This window comes from Takifugu rubripes, unplaced genomic scaffold (assembly GCF_901000725.2).
Source record: "Takifugu rubripes unplaced genomic scaffold, fTakRub1.2, whole genome shotgun sequence".
NCBI lineage: Eukaryota > Metazoa > Chordata > Actinopteri > Tetraodontiformes > Tetraodontidae > Takifugu > Takifugu rubripes.
In genome coordinates this window covers 14976-31096 of record NW_021821600.1, presented here as the reverse complement: position 1 = coordinate 31096, position 16121 = coordinate 14976, and the positions used below count along the sequence as shown (strand labels likewise).

The 16121-nt window shown below is 44.3% G+C and overlaps 1 non-coding gene across 1 annotated transcript; it reads left to right on the top strand.

Moving 5' to 3' along the window:
* Window positions 1-8580: 8580 nt before the first annotated feature.
* On the top strand, window positions 8581-8651 carry trnac-gca (transfer RNA cysteine (anticodon GCA)). Its single transcript has one exon. It is a non-coding gene; the product is annotated as a tRNA-Cys (tRNA).
* The last annotated feature ends 7470 nt before the right edge of the window (window positions 8652-16121 follow it).

Genomic DNA, 16121 nt, shown 5'->3' with positions numbered 1-16121 from the left:
CCTCCTCTTGCTGTTTGCGCAGGGTCTCTTGTTCGTGGAGTTTCTCCTCCAGCTCTGACTGGTGTTTCTCCACCGCTGAGCTTCGGTCTGCCAGGACTCGATCAACGTGGTCAGCTGCTTCTTCAAGCAGTCGTCCCTCTCTTCCCTCATCCCTCTCAAGCTGCTGTCTCAGCCTCTCCTCTCTCTCACGCATCTCATGCTGGTCCTCTCTCTCTCCTCCAAGAGCTTCCTCTGGAATTCTTCCTGCACGCCAATGAGCCTCTGCCTCATCCACGCCTCCATCTGCTGTTCTTTTTCTGAGAATTGCAGTTTCAGAGCCTCTTCTTTCTTGGAGAGCTCTACGTGGTCTCCGTGCTCCGGACTCTGGTGGCTGTCATTGGTTCCACTAAGCAACTTCTCCTCCAGATCAGCGCACTTCTCTTGGCTGACTGTGAGATCAGCCCTTGCCTGGTTCAGCTGGGTCAGGGTGTCCATATGAGCCACTGTTCTTATCTGGCGCCTTTTGGTGCTCCGGCTCAACTGCTCGTCCTTCTCAGCCAGCTGTTCTTTTAGCTGCCTGACTTCATGCTGAAGCTCCGTCACTGACCTCAGCAGCTTTTTGTTCTCTTCCTGTATCTTCTCCATTGGCCTTCCTGTTCTTACTTTTCTGTTTAAAATGTAGATCACTTTAGCAGCTTCTGTTATGTTATTCTGTTATGCTGTTTCACTAACACAAGTAGATAGTTTAAGTATATAAGGATTTATGTTTAGGACTAGAGTTTTAGTCTTTGGTGTTGTGCCTTTAATGTCCTTTTTTGTCAGGCTTTGACAAGGCTTTATGGTTTTGTCAGGCTTTAAAAGTTTTAACCGTTCATCATCAGAGCACATCAAAGACAGTGTTCTGTAGAACCAGCCAATGGAACAGCAGCACTACAGGGAGTGCAGAATTTTTAGGCAAGTTGTAATTTTGAGGATTAATTTTATTATTGAACAACAGCCATGTTCTTAATGAACCCAAAAGACTCATTAATATCAAAGCTGGATATTTTTGGGAGTTGGAGTGGGGCTTTTTTAGTTTTAGCTACTTTAGGAGGATATCTGTGTGCAGGTGACTATTACTTTGCGCATAATTATTAGGCAACTTAACAAAAAACGAATATATACCCATTTCAATTATTTATTTTCACCAGGGAAACCAATATAACAGCTCAACAATCACAAATATACATTTCTGACATTCAAAAACAAATCAGTGACCAGTATAGCCACCTTTCTTTGCAAACACACTCAAAAGCCTGCCATCCATGGATTCTGTCGGTGTTTTGATCTGTTCACGATCAACATTGCGTGCAGCAGCAACCACAGCCTCCCAGACACTGTTTTCCCTCCTTGTAAATCTCACATTTGATGAGGGACCACAGGTTCTCTGTGGGGTTCAGATCAGGTGAACAAGGAGGCCATGTCATTAGTTTTTCTTCTTTTAGGCCCTTTCTTGCCAGCCAGGCTGTGGAGCACTTGGATGCGTGTGATGGAGCATTGTCCTGCATGAAAATCATGTTTTTCTTGAAGGATGCAGACTTGTTCCTGTACCACTGCTTAAAGAAGGTGTCTTCCAGAAACTGGCAGGAGGACTGGGAGTTGAGCTTTAATCCATCCTCAAGCCGAAAAGGCCCCACAAGCTCATCTTTGATGATACCAGCCCATATCAGTACCCCACCTCCACCTTGCTGGCGTCTGAGTCGGACTGGAGCTGTCTGCCCTTTACCGATCCAGCCACGGGCCCATCCATCTGGCCCATCAAGACTCCTCTCATTTCATCAGTCCATAAAACCCTTGAAAAATCAGTCTTGAGATATTTCTTGGCCCAGTCTTGACTTTTCAGCTTGTGTCTTGTTCAGTGGTGGTCGTTTTTTAGCCTTTCTTACCTTGGCCATGTCTCTGAGTATTGCTCACTTGTGCTTTTGGGCACTCCAGTGATGTTGCAGCTCTGAAATATGGCAAAACTGATGGCAAGTGGCATCTTGGCAGCTGCACGCTTGACTTTTCTCAGTTCATGGGCAGTTATTTTGCGCAATGGTTTTTCCACACGCTTCTTGCGACCCTGTTGACTATTTTGAAGGAAACGCTTGATTGTTTCAATGTATTTTAATTATAACAGAAAATGGCAAAAATGACAGAATGCATAAAATAAATGAAAGCAGATGCACATGGGGGTGTGAACACCTTCATCTTCTGCTGGATTCAAAGAGTGTTTGCATTTTTTACATTTTAAATAAGGATGCAAATAATTTGAACCGTCTGAAATTATTAAAAATATTGAATTACAATATTAATGGAAAAACTCATTTTAGGATCCCACAATTATGTTGTGAATTACTTCAGCATAAAAAAATCCCCAAAAACTAAAAGCCATTAGATACATAGAACATTTTTTCCAGGACAACTTCTGCATTTATGAAGCCCCGTGATTTCAGGAAACAGTCTTCTTCAGACCAGTGGCCCAAAAGGAGCCTCTGGGTTTAGGATTAGGGGAAGGGAATGGGTTTACTCTTGGTGGAACGGCCGAGGGGAGGGTCCAGAGCCGGGCGGCAAGGCAGAGGTACCGATGAGGGCGAGCAACAGACGAGTCGAGGCCAGGCAGAGGAGTCGAAGCCGGGGAAGCAGATTATAGCTGGAGCCACGGAGGCAGAGTGCGTGGTCGGAGACAGGAAGCAGGCAGGTTTCCTGGGGAACAGGCGAGGCGGGCAGGATGAAGACAGGCAGGTCTGGGATGAGCTGCAGCGGAGCCGACAGGTGAGTGGAGTTGGCCTGATGAGGTGGGAGTGGCTGACAGGTAGAGTGGAAAACTACTGAGGGCAGGAAGCAAGGAAAAGAGTTGGGGTTCACTTTTTCCAAAATTTTAGAATCCTGCTCCAGACCCCTTTCTTCTTCTTCTTCTTTTTCTCCTTCTTTTCAATGTAGTTCTGATGAAAGGAGGAATTGGTTTTAGTTTTCACATCCACACATTTAAACTTCCAAAACCAGGAGTGACGGGACAAACAAATCTGCGGCTGCTTACCCAAAGCTGCTGGAAGTTCTCTTGGAAGCGCTCAGTTTCCTGCTTCCTCTCCTCCTCTTGCTGTTTGCGCAGGGTCTCTTTTCGTGGAGTTTCTCCTCCAGCTCTGACTGGTGGTTTCTCCACCGCTGAGCTTCGGTCTGCCAGGACTCGATCAACGTGGTCAGCTGCTTCTTCAAGCAGTCGTCCCTCTCTTCCCTCATCCCTCTCTCAAGCTGCTGTCTCAGCCTCTCCTCTCTCTCACCATCTCACTGGTCCTTCTCTCTCTCCTCCAAGAGCTTCCTCTGGAATTCTTCCTGCACCCAATGAGCTTGCCTCATCCACGCCTCCATCTGCTGTTCTTTTTCTGAGAATTGCAGTTTCAGAGCCTCTTCTTCCTTGGAGAGCTCTACGTGGTCTCCGTGCTCCGGACTCTGGTGGCTGTCATTGGTTCCACTAAGCAACTTCTCCTCCAGATCAGCGCACTTCTCTTGGCTGACTGTGAGATCAGCCCTTGCCTGGTTCAGCTGGGTCAGGGTGTCCATATGAGCCACTGTTCTTATCTGGCGCCTTTTGGTGCTCCGGCTCAACTGCTCGTCCTTCTCAGCCAGCTGTTCTTTTAGCTGCCTGACTTCATGCTGAAGCTCCGTCACTGACCTCAGCAGCTTTTTGTTCTCTTCCTGTATCTTCTCCATTGGTCTTCCTGTTCTTACTTTTTTGTTTAAAATGTAGATCACTTTAGCAGCTTCTCTTATGTTATTCTGTTATGCTGTTTCACTAACACAAGTAGATAGTTTAAGTATATTAGGATTTATGTTTAGGAGTAGAGCTTTAGTCTTTGATGTTGTGCCTTTTATGTCAGGCTTTGAACCAGGCGTGTCCAAACCCAGGCAGCAAGTAGCCCTGACCACTCCAGGTGTCCCAGAGGCTGCCTGAAAAGAAAAACGGGAGCTGAAACATGAATTTAATAATCAGGTGTTTTATTTAGCAGCCCCCTCTGGGATACCTTACGGAGCATATCAATAACAACAAGCCCTAAATGTTGTTCAGGAATTTTATTTATTGGCTTCCAGTACAGCACTCTGCAGATCCAACTAATCAGGACAGTAGCCTAAATGCAAATGCAGGGCTGACGTCAGGTGTAAAGAGTCCTCAATGTCAAGCCAGTTAGTCGCTTTTCAGAGTGGCAGCGAACTGGGGTCAGCAAGAAGGGTGTGCTGTAGTGCTGTCAGAACTGAAGGGCTGAAAGGCCATCTTTGAATCTACAAAGTGAACACAAACACTTTCACTGCTGTGTAGTGCCAACCGGCACAACCAATATAAACTACCTAAATTGGTATTATCTTAAGTTTATATATTTTATAAGTTATAAGGTTATATTGTTCTTATATTGAGTATTTCTACTTAGCATAAGGCAGGAGAATGGCAGAGACAGACATATAAGGCCAGCAGTTGTAACACATAGAATATCAATGCCATGAGACCTTTCATAGCAAATTTCATTTTTTTGGGGGTGGGGTGGAACGACAAAAAACAAATGAAAATTTAACTTACCTGTCAATTACAGATGAGTTGAGGTCAATGACATACCTTCGGACGTAGTCTGCCACAATGTCCTTCTTTCTTCATGTTAGAAAGTTAGCAGCCGCTAAACCAATGGTACAGCTGATTCACGTGTACGTACTTCAGAAACGCCAAAGACCGACCACAGAAACCACAAATACGGCGTCCAATCTGCTCAAATGTTTGCCACAAAACGGGCAAAAGAGGCCACTTGCATGTCGTCATCTGCGTCACGATGAAGTCCTTACCCGCTTTCGATTCAGGTCAGTTTTGGCCATCAATGTACATCGCCAGCAATGGAAACATGCCTGTTCTGCACACCAATACTGGATGGTTGCTCGTTCTGTTGGTAAAACAAAGTTGTTGTTGTTTTTTTTAAAGGCAATTTTCCACTGTGCTGTTTGATTACAATATGATCATCTTAAAATAACACATAAATGGTGGGAAATCAATCTACCATCAAATGTTCCCCCCCCCCCCTCACTTACAGTTTGATATCTGGATCTTAGAGCCAAAATTGTCCTTCGGACGCGTCTGTTCCTCACCAGACGGGCGGGATCGCAGCAAAAGAATATTAAAGATAATGAAAAGCAGTTCTGGAGCCATTTTGTGATTGTAAAATTCCTGTATGTAAAATTACTGTATTACTTATATAGATATTTGAGAATGTACCATCATGTCATGGCGCGAAAATGTCACCGGACACTATTATTTGAGATAATAAGGAAGTGTTATGTTATTGTTATTGACATTAAATATTTTAATCTATTATTATTATATAAAGATAATAATAGGGGTAAAATATTGCACTTTCAAAAGAAACGAGCGCTGAATGTGGTTGGGTATGTTTCGGATGGGTTAAAATAATTAAATGGACCTGGCCACTTTTCCCGGGGAACGGGGAACGGGTCGTTATTATTATGCGACAACATTACGTCATTTTACGTGCGCCGTAGTGTCCGAAAGCTAATTTTGAATTGAGTGCGCTACGTAGTTCACTCAATCCATGTCCCCCATGTAGTGAGTAGTGAATAGGGAACGAGTGTGTGGTTTCGGAAACAGCCACGGTCTCATCCAAAGATCTGTCCACATCCCAACTGAGCAGGAACACTATCACCCTCTCCACAATCGACTGACCTGGAGAGAAAAAACACTGATTTAGGAGGACCAAACTGTTCCCACAAGTCCTATATTTACCAAAAAGACTACATTCACATGTTCCTGTTGCCTTTCACATAGTTTTGAGGCTCCAGTTGATCCAGTTTCTATCTCCGTTGCAGTGTACTTTAACTCCAGGCTCCTCTATTGTACTTTTACCCCTCCACATTTCAGGCCAGTTAATTTACTAAACAATAAGAAGCATAATTTGTTAATCACTGACGTAAAGACGCTCTGTTAAACCAGTAGTCAAACAAACCACGTCCTGGATTCGACTGAAGGCGGGGAGGTGTCGTAAGGAGCAGCATCCATCTGGCCACCAATCGTCATGCAAGGTATACAGTCCAAGGACTGAGTTGTAAAACCACCCGGACCACTTTACTATGCTTGTCTTTCACGTCTGATTAGGGGAGCACAAGTCTGGTTCCGGACCTTGTGTTGGGGTCACCGGTAGGGGTGAACAGCGCCAACAGTGTGCAGTCAGCTCCACCATCTATCCAAACCGCTGCAAAGCGCGTTAACATTTGGTTTACTGTTATGGGTTGGTCTGAGGAAAAAAAGGACAAGAGACTAGTTGGTTTTTTTAACCCCACAATCAAGAGGAACATTCTTGTGACTGAGGATGCAAACTGGTCATAAAAAGCAGTAATAGGTGTGTACCTTATTGGTCGTGGAAGATTGGAATTCTTTAGTTTTATGAGGTATTTGCTCCAGAGAAGAGAGGTACTGTTCAGATTGCCAATGTGAGATCTGTGCGCCCACAACTGGAAGGTCTACGGCAGGGGTCGGCAAACCCGCGGCTCGAGAGCCGCATGCGGCTCTTAGCGCGCCCTAGTGGCTCTCTGGAGCTTTAGCAAATATAGGGAAAAGAGTGTGTTGAATATATTTTTTTGTTTAATATAATTTCTGTAGGAGGAAAAACATGACACAACATTCTTAAAGTTTTCCAATGCTGTAAAAATTTGTATAATAAATATTTAATTTCCACATCTATTATAATGGAAGTTAAACTTAAAGCACCACCGTACAGCAGAGTGGTTCACGTGGTGCGTCATTCGCTCCAGGATGCTCGTTATGTATTTGTAGCCTAATTATCATTTGATAGTAGGCTAATAAAGCTAATATAGACACTTACAGCATGTGTTGCCTTCATTATAAGGCATTTCAGTTTTTGCGGCTCCAGACGGATTTGTTATTGTTTTCTTGGTCCAATATGGCTCTTTCAACAGTTTGCGTTGCCGACCCCTGGGTCTACTGGGATATATGGTGATCTCGCCTGTGTACAGATCACTTTCTTACAACCTGCACATGTAAATCAACAACCTGAAAAAAATGATTTAATAATCACATGACAGGACTGGATGGAGAATCCCCACAGTGCATTAGAATTATGTCTCATATTTGGAAGCTACTAATATTAGTTGGGTTAAGTCACTTACGCAAAATGACGTAACCGTCACGTTAAATGCACTAGTAATAATAAATCCTCCGTGAGAACTGATTCAAATGTAATAAAAACAAAAGGCTATACAGTAATGACAAAGGTACTGCTGCTTTTTGAGACCATGATTTTGAAGATTATTCGGAACAAGATTTCGCTGAACCGAAACTTGACTACTTCCAAGCTCTGCTCAACGAGCAATGTTCACATTAGCAAGAAGGGTCGTTTTACAAAAGTACTGCCCGACTTAAAACAGAAGTCGTGCGTATGACATGCAGTCGTTGTCTTACTGTTCCGGTCCATAAATACTTGCGCAGACCCAGAACCTGCAGTGTGTAAATCGGGGCCTGTAACGAAATGCCCAAGGTTGACATATGTCGTGGACTTCAGCGCCCCCTTGTGTCCATAGAGGGATATGAACACCACCCAGCGTCAGTGTACTATGATCTGTTGATTCTCCTAATCTCTCCTAATCCACTGATGTGTAACATAACTGTTGGATGAACACAACATTACCTGTTAGGGTCTTAAAAAAAAAAGGCACACTCGGACGGAACTCTCAAAATATCATCAAAGCCAAACGGGAGCTTTCTGACCTGTAGTACGTTTCCGCAGTACTTAAGCCTTCCTAAAGCTACAGTAGACGTCTTATTAAATAAAGGAAAAGATGGGAATGTTGTTCTCAATCCACAATCTGCACAAGCATACAGCGTTAGTTATTATTCTTTATGCCAGGAAATTTGTGTTTTATTGGAAAGAGGGTTGATAAACAGGTCAGTTTGCGCAGGGGAAATGGAGGTAATAATCCAGCAATACCAGGGTCACAGCAAGGGAACCAAGGGTCACAGCCTGAGCGCATGCGCAGTGAGGGGCGCTGAGCACACCACACTGGTCAGCGTTAATTGGGAGCGCGTCAGAGCGGAGCCGTTGGTCTTCATCGCCTGAGAGACGGCCAGATGAAGTTCGGGACGGTATTGTTTATCTCAGACAAGTTAAGTCATTTTCCTGACTGTGTCATATTTATAGTTTGGTTTGTGGCTATTGCTTTATGTTGTTAATGTTTGGTAGTTGGGTTTCCTGTTTGTTAATTGGGTGGTGCATTGCGATGGTTGTTCTGAGGATTATACCCTTTATTAGTGTCAGACGACATTATTGTGGTCGTATTCAAGCTGTTAAGTGTGTGACAAGTTCTGTCCAAGCTTTATATCGTTAATTACCACGTGAAGTGCGTGTTAATTTATGCGTGTAGATACCTCTATTTGACCACTAGATGGCAGCATAGTTACTCAAGAGACGCCATTATTTGGAACGCTTTTATTCTCGTTTATAGTTGAGAATTAAGTTAAGTCTGGTTAATTAACAGGTTAAGTTTCTTTAAAAATCTCGGGTTTTTGGCCCAATTTATGCATTGGTGGTTTCAGTGGTAGAATTCTCGCCTGCAACGCGGGAGGCCCGGTTCGATTCCCGGCCAATGCAAAACATTTTTATCTTAAATCTTATGTTTATTGAATTTGATCATATGAGAACACTCTTAGAGCTTTTTTTAGAGGGTGTGTGTGTGGGGGGGATCTTCCGCCGCTAGTAGGCGCCTTTTCCCCTTTAGACTCAGCGATACTGCTCTCTCTCTCTCGCTCTCCTCGCTCCTCGTCCGCTCCTCGCTCTCTCTCTCTCTCTCTCTCTTTCTCTTCTCTCTCTCTCTCCTCTCTCTCTCTCTCTCGCTCTCTCTCTCTCTCTCTCTCTCCTCTCTCTCCTCTCGCTCTCTCTCTCTCTCCTCTATATAATCGCTTACGAAGGGTGAACAGCGTTTGTGTTTTAATGTCTCACTCATGAGAAATGGCATTAGGAGTTCATGTTAATTTTCATGGAAAAACACGTCTTTACCAAAGTTACTGTGCATACATAAGCTGTTATTTTACATTACTCTATAGTCAACTACAATCTGCCATGTCTCCAAAGATGTCCTCATCCTCTGGTGGTTTCTGCAGGTGTGGGAAGACCTCAAGTAATTGTTGGCACAGTGGACAGCATTTCATCTTTTTCTCGTGAATCTGCTGCAAGGCCTGTGGAAAGACCTGGTTTGCTGACAACCCTCGATGGCTGGAGAAGCTGCCTAACTGTTCATCATCAGAGCACATCAAAGACAGTGTTCTGTAGAACCAGCCACTGAAACAGCAGCGCTAGAGGGAATGCTAGTTTTGTTGTTTTTCTCCAATTGTATTTAGTCTTTTAGTTGAATATTTATGTCAGCAATTAAGTCATCAGAAATCTTCCCTCCAATGTGCCTACGACACATCAACTGAAAGCACTTTCTGACTGTTCTGTCTTGTTGAAGCGTCTGTGGTCCCACTCAGTTGCTCTAACTTCATTTTATTACACCTATTCAACATTTATAATGAGCTCAGTGTGTCCTTTTTCAATGGTAATTGTTTATTTTGCTGGAGATGGACTTAAAAGGATGCAGTGATTGAATGGTAAAATGACTAGCACAATAAAATATCAATGTATTTTAATTATAACAGAAAATGGCAAAAATGACAGAATGCATAAAATAAATGAAAGCAGATGCACATGGGGGTGTGAACACCTACATCTTCTGCTGGATTCAAAGAGTGTTTGCATTTTTTACATTTTTAAATAAGGATGCAAATAATTTGAGCAGTCTGAAATTATTGAATTACAATATTAATGGAAAAACTCATTTTAGGATCCCACAATTATGTTGTGAATTACTTCAGCATAAAAAAATACCCAAAACTAAAAGCCATTAGATACATAGAACATTTGTTCCAGGACAACTTCTGCATTTATGAAGCCCCGTGATTTCAGGAAACAGTCTTCTTCAGACCAGTGGCCCAAAAGGAGCCTCTGGGTTTAGGATTAGGGGAAGGGAATGGGTTTACTCTTGGTGGAACGGCCGAGGGGAGGGGTCCAGAGCCGGGCGGCAAGGCAGAGGTACCGATGAGGGGCGAGCGGCAGACGAGTCGAGGCCAGGCAGAGGAGTCGAAGCCGGGGAAGCAGATTATAGCTGGAGCCACGGAGGCAGAGTGCGTGGTCGGAGACAGGAAGCAGGCAGGTTTCCTGGGGAACAGGCGAGGCGGGCAGGATGAAGACAGGCAGGTCTGGGATGAGCTGCAGCGGAGCCGACAGGTGAGTGGAGTTGGCCTGATGAGGTGGGAGTGGCTGACAGGTAGAGTGGAAAACTACTGAGGGCAGGAAGCAAGGAAAAGAGTTGGGGTTCACTTTTTCCAAAATTTTAGAATCCTGCTCCAGACCCTTTCTTCTTCTTCTTTTCTCCTTCTTTTCAATGTAGTTCTGATGAAAGGAGGAATTGGTTTTAGTTTTCACACCCACACATTTAAACTTCCAAAACCAGGAGTGACGGGACAAACAAATCTGCGGCTGCTTACCCAAAGCTGCTGGAAGTTCTCTTGGAAGCGCTCAGTTTCCTGCTTCCTCTCCTCCTCTTGCTGTTTGCGCAGGGTCTCTTGTTCGTGGAGTTTCTCCTCCAGCTCTGACTGGTGTTTTCTCCACCGCTGAGCTTCGGTCTGCCAGGACTCGATCAACGTGGTCAGCTGCTTCTTCAAGCAGTCGTCCCTCTCTTCCCTCATCCCTCTCTCAAGCTGCTGTCTCAGCCTCTCCTCTCTCTCACGCATCTCACGCTGGTCCTTCTCTCTCTCTCCTCCAGGAGCTTCCTCTGGAATTCTTCCTGCACGCCAATGAGCCTCTGCCTCATCCACGCCTCCATCTGCTGTTCTTTTTCTGAGAATTGCAGTTTCAGAGCCTCTTCTTCTTGGAGAGCTCTACGTGGTCTCCGTGCTCCGGACTCTGGTGGCTGTCATTGGTTCCACTGCAACTTCTCCTCCAGATCAGAGCACTTCTCTTGGCTGACTGTGAGATCAGCCCTTGCCTGGTTCAGCTGGGTCAGGGTGTCCATATGAGCCACTGTTCTTATCTGGCGCCTTTTGGTGCTCCGGCTCAACTGCTCGTCCTTCTCAGCCAGCTGTTCTTTTAGCTGCCTGACTTCATGCTGAAGCTCCGTCACTGACCTCAGCAGCTTTTTGTTCTCTTCCTGTATCTTCTCCATTGGCTTCCTGTTCTTACTTTTTTGTTTAAAATGTAGATCACTTTAGCAGCTTCTGTTATGTTATTCTGTTATGTGTTTCACTAACACAAGTAGATAGTTTAAGTATATTAGGATTTATGTTTAGGACTAGAGTTTTAGTCTTTGGTGTTGTGCCTTTAATGTCCTTTTTTGTCAGGCTTTGACAAGGCTTTATGGTTTTGTCAGGCTTTAAAAGTTTTAACCGTTCATCATCAGAGCACATCAAAGACAGTGTTCTGTAGAACCAGCCAATGGAACAGCAGCACTACAGGGAGTGCAGAATTTTTAGGCAAGTTGTAATTTTGAGGATTAATTTTATTATTGAACAACAGCCATGTTCTTAATGAACCCAAAAGACTCATTAATATCAAAGCTGGATATTTTTGGGAGTTGGAGTGGGGCTTTTTAGTTTTAGCTATTTTAGGAGGATATCTGTGTGCAGGTGACTATTACTTTGCGCATAATTATTAGGCAACTTAACAAAAAACGAATATATACCCATTTCAATTATTTATTTTCACCAGGGAAACCAATATAACAGCTCAACAATCACAAATATACATTTCTGACATTCAAAAACAAATCAGTGACCAGTATAGCCACCTTTCTTTGCAAACACACTCAAAAGCCTGCCATCCATGGATTCTGTCGGTGTTTTGATCTGTTCACGATCAACATTGCGTGCAGCAGCAACCACAGCCTCCCAGACACTGTTTTCCCTCCTTGTAAATCTCACATTTGATGAGGGACCACAGGTTCTCTGTGGGGGTTCGATCAGGTGAACAAGGAGGCCATGTCATTAGTTTTTCTTCTTTTAGGCCTTTCTTGCCAGCCAGCTGTGGGAGCACTTGGATGCGTGTGATGGAGCATTGTCCTGCATGAAAATCATGTTTTTCTTATGAAGGATGCGACTTCTTCCTGTACCACTGCTTAAAGAAGGTGTCTTCCAGAAACTGGCAGGAGGACTGGGAGTTGGAGCTTTAATCCATCCTCAAGCCGAAAAAGGGCCCCACAAGCTCATCTTGATGATACCAGCCCATATCAGTACCCCACCTCCACCGTTGCTGGCGTCTGAGTCGGACTGGAGCTGTCTGCCCTTTACCGATCCAGCCACGGGCCCATCCATCTGGCCCATCAAGACCACTCTCATTTCATCAGTCCATAAAACCCTAGAAAAAATCAGTCTTGAGATATTTCCTTTGGCCCAGTCTTGACTTTTCAGCTTGTTCTTGTTCAGTGGTGGTCGTTTTTAGCCTTTCTTACCTTGGCCATGTCTCTGAGTATTGCTCACTTGTGCTTTTGGGCACTCCAGTGATGTTGCAGCTCTGAAATATGGCAAAACTGATGGCAAGTGGCATCTTGGCAGCTGCACGCTTGACTTTTCTCAGTTCATGGGCAGTTATTTTGCGCCTTGGTTTTTCCACACGCTTCTTGCGACCCTGTTGACTATTTTGAAGGAAACGCTTGATTGTTTCAATGTATTTTAATTATAACAGAAAATGGCAAAAATGACAGAATGCATAAAATAAATGAAAGCAGATGCACATGGGGGTGTGAACACCTATCTTCTGCTGGATTCAAAGAGTGTTTGCATTTTTTACATTTTTAAATAAGGATGCAAATAATTTGAACAGTCTGAAATTATTGAATTACAATATTAATGGAAAAACTCATTTTAGGATCCCACAATTATGTTGTGAATTACTTCAGCATAAAAAAATCCCCCAAAACTAAAAGCCATTAGATACATAGAACATTTTTTCCAGGACAACTTCTGCATTTATGAAGCCCCGTGATTTCAGGAAACAGTCTTCTTCAGACCAGTGGCCCAAAAGGAGCCTCTGGGTTTAGGATTAGGGGAAGGGAATGGGTTTACTCTTGGTGGAACGGCCGAGGGGAGGGGTCCAGAGCCGGGCGGCAAGGCAGAGGTACCGATGAGGGGCGAGCGGCAGACGAGTCGAGGCCAGGCAGAGGAGTCGAAGCCGGGGAAGCAGATTATAGCTGGAGCCACGGAGGCAGAGTGCGTGGTCGGAGACAGGAAGCAGGCAGGTTTCCTGGGGAACAGGCGAGGCGGGCAGGATGAAGACAGGCAGGTCTGGGATGAGCTGCAGCGGAGCCGACAGGTGAGTGGAGTTGGCCTGATGAGGTGGGAGTGGCTGACAGGTAGAGTGGAAAACTACTGAGGGCAGGAAGCAAGGAAAAGAGTTGGGGTTCACTTTTTCCAAAATTTTAGAATCCTGCTCCAGACCCCTTTCTCCTTCTTCTTTTTCTCCTTCTTTTCATGTAGTTCTGATGAAGGAGGAATTGGTTTTAGTTTTCACATCACACATTAAACTTCCAAAACCAGGAGTGACGGGACAAACAAATCTGCGGCTGCTTACCCAAAGCTGCTGGAAGTTCTCTTGGAAGCGCTCAGTTTCCTGCTTCCTCTCCTCCTCTTGCTGTTTGCGCAGGGTCTCTTGTTCGTGGAGTTTCTCCTCCAGCTCCGACTGGTGTTTCTCCACCGCTGAGCTTCGGTCTGCCAGGACTCGATCAACGTGGTCAGCTGCTTCTTCAAGCAGTCGTCCCTCTCTTCCCTCATCCCTCTCTCAAGCTGCTGTCTCAGCCTCTCTCTCTCTCACGCATCTCATGCTGGTCCTTCTCTTTCTCCTCCAGGAGCTTCCTCTGGAATTCTTCCTGCACGCCAATGAGCCTCTGCCCTCATCCACGCCTCCATCTGCTGTTCTTTTCTGAGAATTGCAGTTTCAGAGCCTCTTCTTTCCTTGGAGAGCTCTACGTGGTCTCCGTGCTCCGGACTCTGGTGGCTGTCATTGGTTCCACTAAGCAACTTCTCTCCAGATCAGCGCACTTCTCTTGGCTGACTGTGAGATCAGCCCTTGCCTGGTTCAGCTGGGTCAGGGTGTCCATATGAGCCACTGTTCTTATCTGGCGCCTTTTGGTGCTCCGGCTCAACTGCTCGTCCTTCTCAGCCAGCTGTTCTTTTAGCTGCCTGAACTTCATGCTGAAGCTCCGTCACTGACCTCAGCAGCTTTTTGTTCTCTTCCTGTATCTTCTCCATTGGTCTTCCTGTTCTTACTTTTTTGTTTAAAATGTAGATCACTTTAGCAGCTTCTGTATGTTATTCTGTTATGTTGTTCACTAACACAAGTAGATAGTTTAAGTATATTAGGATTTATGTTTAGGACTAGAGTTTTAGTCTTTGGTGTTGTGCCTTTAATGTCCTTTTTTGTCAGGCTTTGACAAGGCTTTATGGTTTTGTCAGGCTTTAAAAGTTTTAACCGTTCATCATCAGAGCACATCAAAGACAGTGTTCTGTAAGAACCAGCCAATGGAACAGCAGCACTACAGGGACTGCAGAATTTTTAGGCAAGTTGTAATTTTGAGGATTAATTTTATTATTGAACAACAGCCATGTTCTTAATGAACCCAAATACTCATTAATATTAAAGCTGAATATTTTTGGGAGTTGGAGTGGGGCTTTTTTAGTTTTAGCTATTTTAGGAGGATATCTGTGTGCAGGTGACTATTACTTTGCGCATAATTATTAGGCAACTTAACAAAAAACGAATATATACCCATTTCAATTATTTATTGTCACCAGGGAAACCAATATAACAGCTCAACAATCACAAATATACATTTTCTGACATTCAAAAACAAATCAGTGACCAGTATAGCCACCTTTCTTTGCAAACACACTCAAAAGCCTGCCATCCATGGATTCTGTCGGTGTGTTTTGATCTGTTCACGATCAACATTGCGTGCAGCAGCAACCACAGCCTCCCAGACACTGTTTTCCCTCCTTGTAAATCTCACATTTGATGAGGGACCACAGGTTCTCTGTGGGGTTCAGATCAGGTGAACAAGGAGGCCATGTCATTAGTTTTTCTTCTTTTAGGCCCTTTCTTGCCAGCCAGGCTGTGGAGCACTTGGATGCGTGTGATGGAGCATTGTCCTGCATGAAAATCATGTTTTTCTTGAAGGATGCAGACTTCTTCCTGTACCACTGCTTAAAGAAGGTGTCTTCCAGAAACTGGCAGGAGGACTGGGAGTTGAGCTTTAATCCATCCTCAAGCCGAAAAGGCCCCACAAGCTCATCTTTGATGATACCAGCCCATATCAGTACCCCACCTCCACCTTGCTGGCGTCTGAGTCGGACTGGAGCTGTCTGCCCTTTACCGATCCAGCCACGGGCCCATCCATCTGGCCCATCAAGACTCACTCTCATTTCATCAGTCCATAAAACCCTAGAAAATCAGTCTTGAGATATTTCTTGGCCCAGTCTTGACTTTTAAGCTTGTGTCTTGTTCAGTGGTGGTCGTTTTTTAGCCTTTCTTACCTTGGCCATGTCTCTGAGTATTGCTCACTTGTGCTTTTGGGCACTCCAGTGATGTTGCAGCTCTGAAATATGGCAAAACCGATGGCAAGTGGCATCTTGGCAGCTGCACGCTTGACTTTTCTCAGTTCATGGGCAGTTATTTTGCGCCTTGGTTTTTCCACACGCTTCTTGCGACCCTGTTGACTATTTTGAAGGAAACGCTTGATTGTTTCAATGTATTTTAATTATAACAGAAAATGGCAAAAATGACAGAATGCATAAAATAAATAAAAGCAGATGCACATGGGGGCGTGAACACCTTCATCTTCTGCTGGATTCAAAGAGTGTTTGCATTTTTTACATTTTTAAAAAGGATGCAAATAATTTGAACCGTCTGAAATTATTAAAAATATTGAATTACAATATTAATGGAAAAACTCATTTTAGGATCCCACAATTATGTTGTGAATTACTTCAGCATAAAAAAATCCCCCAAAACTAAAAGCCATTAGATACATAGAACATT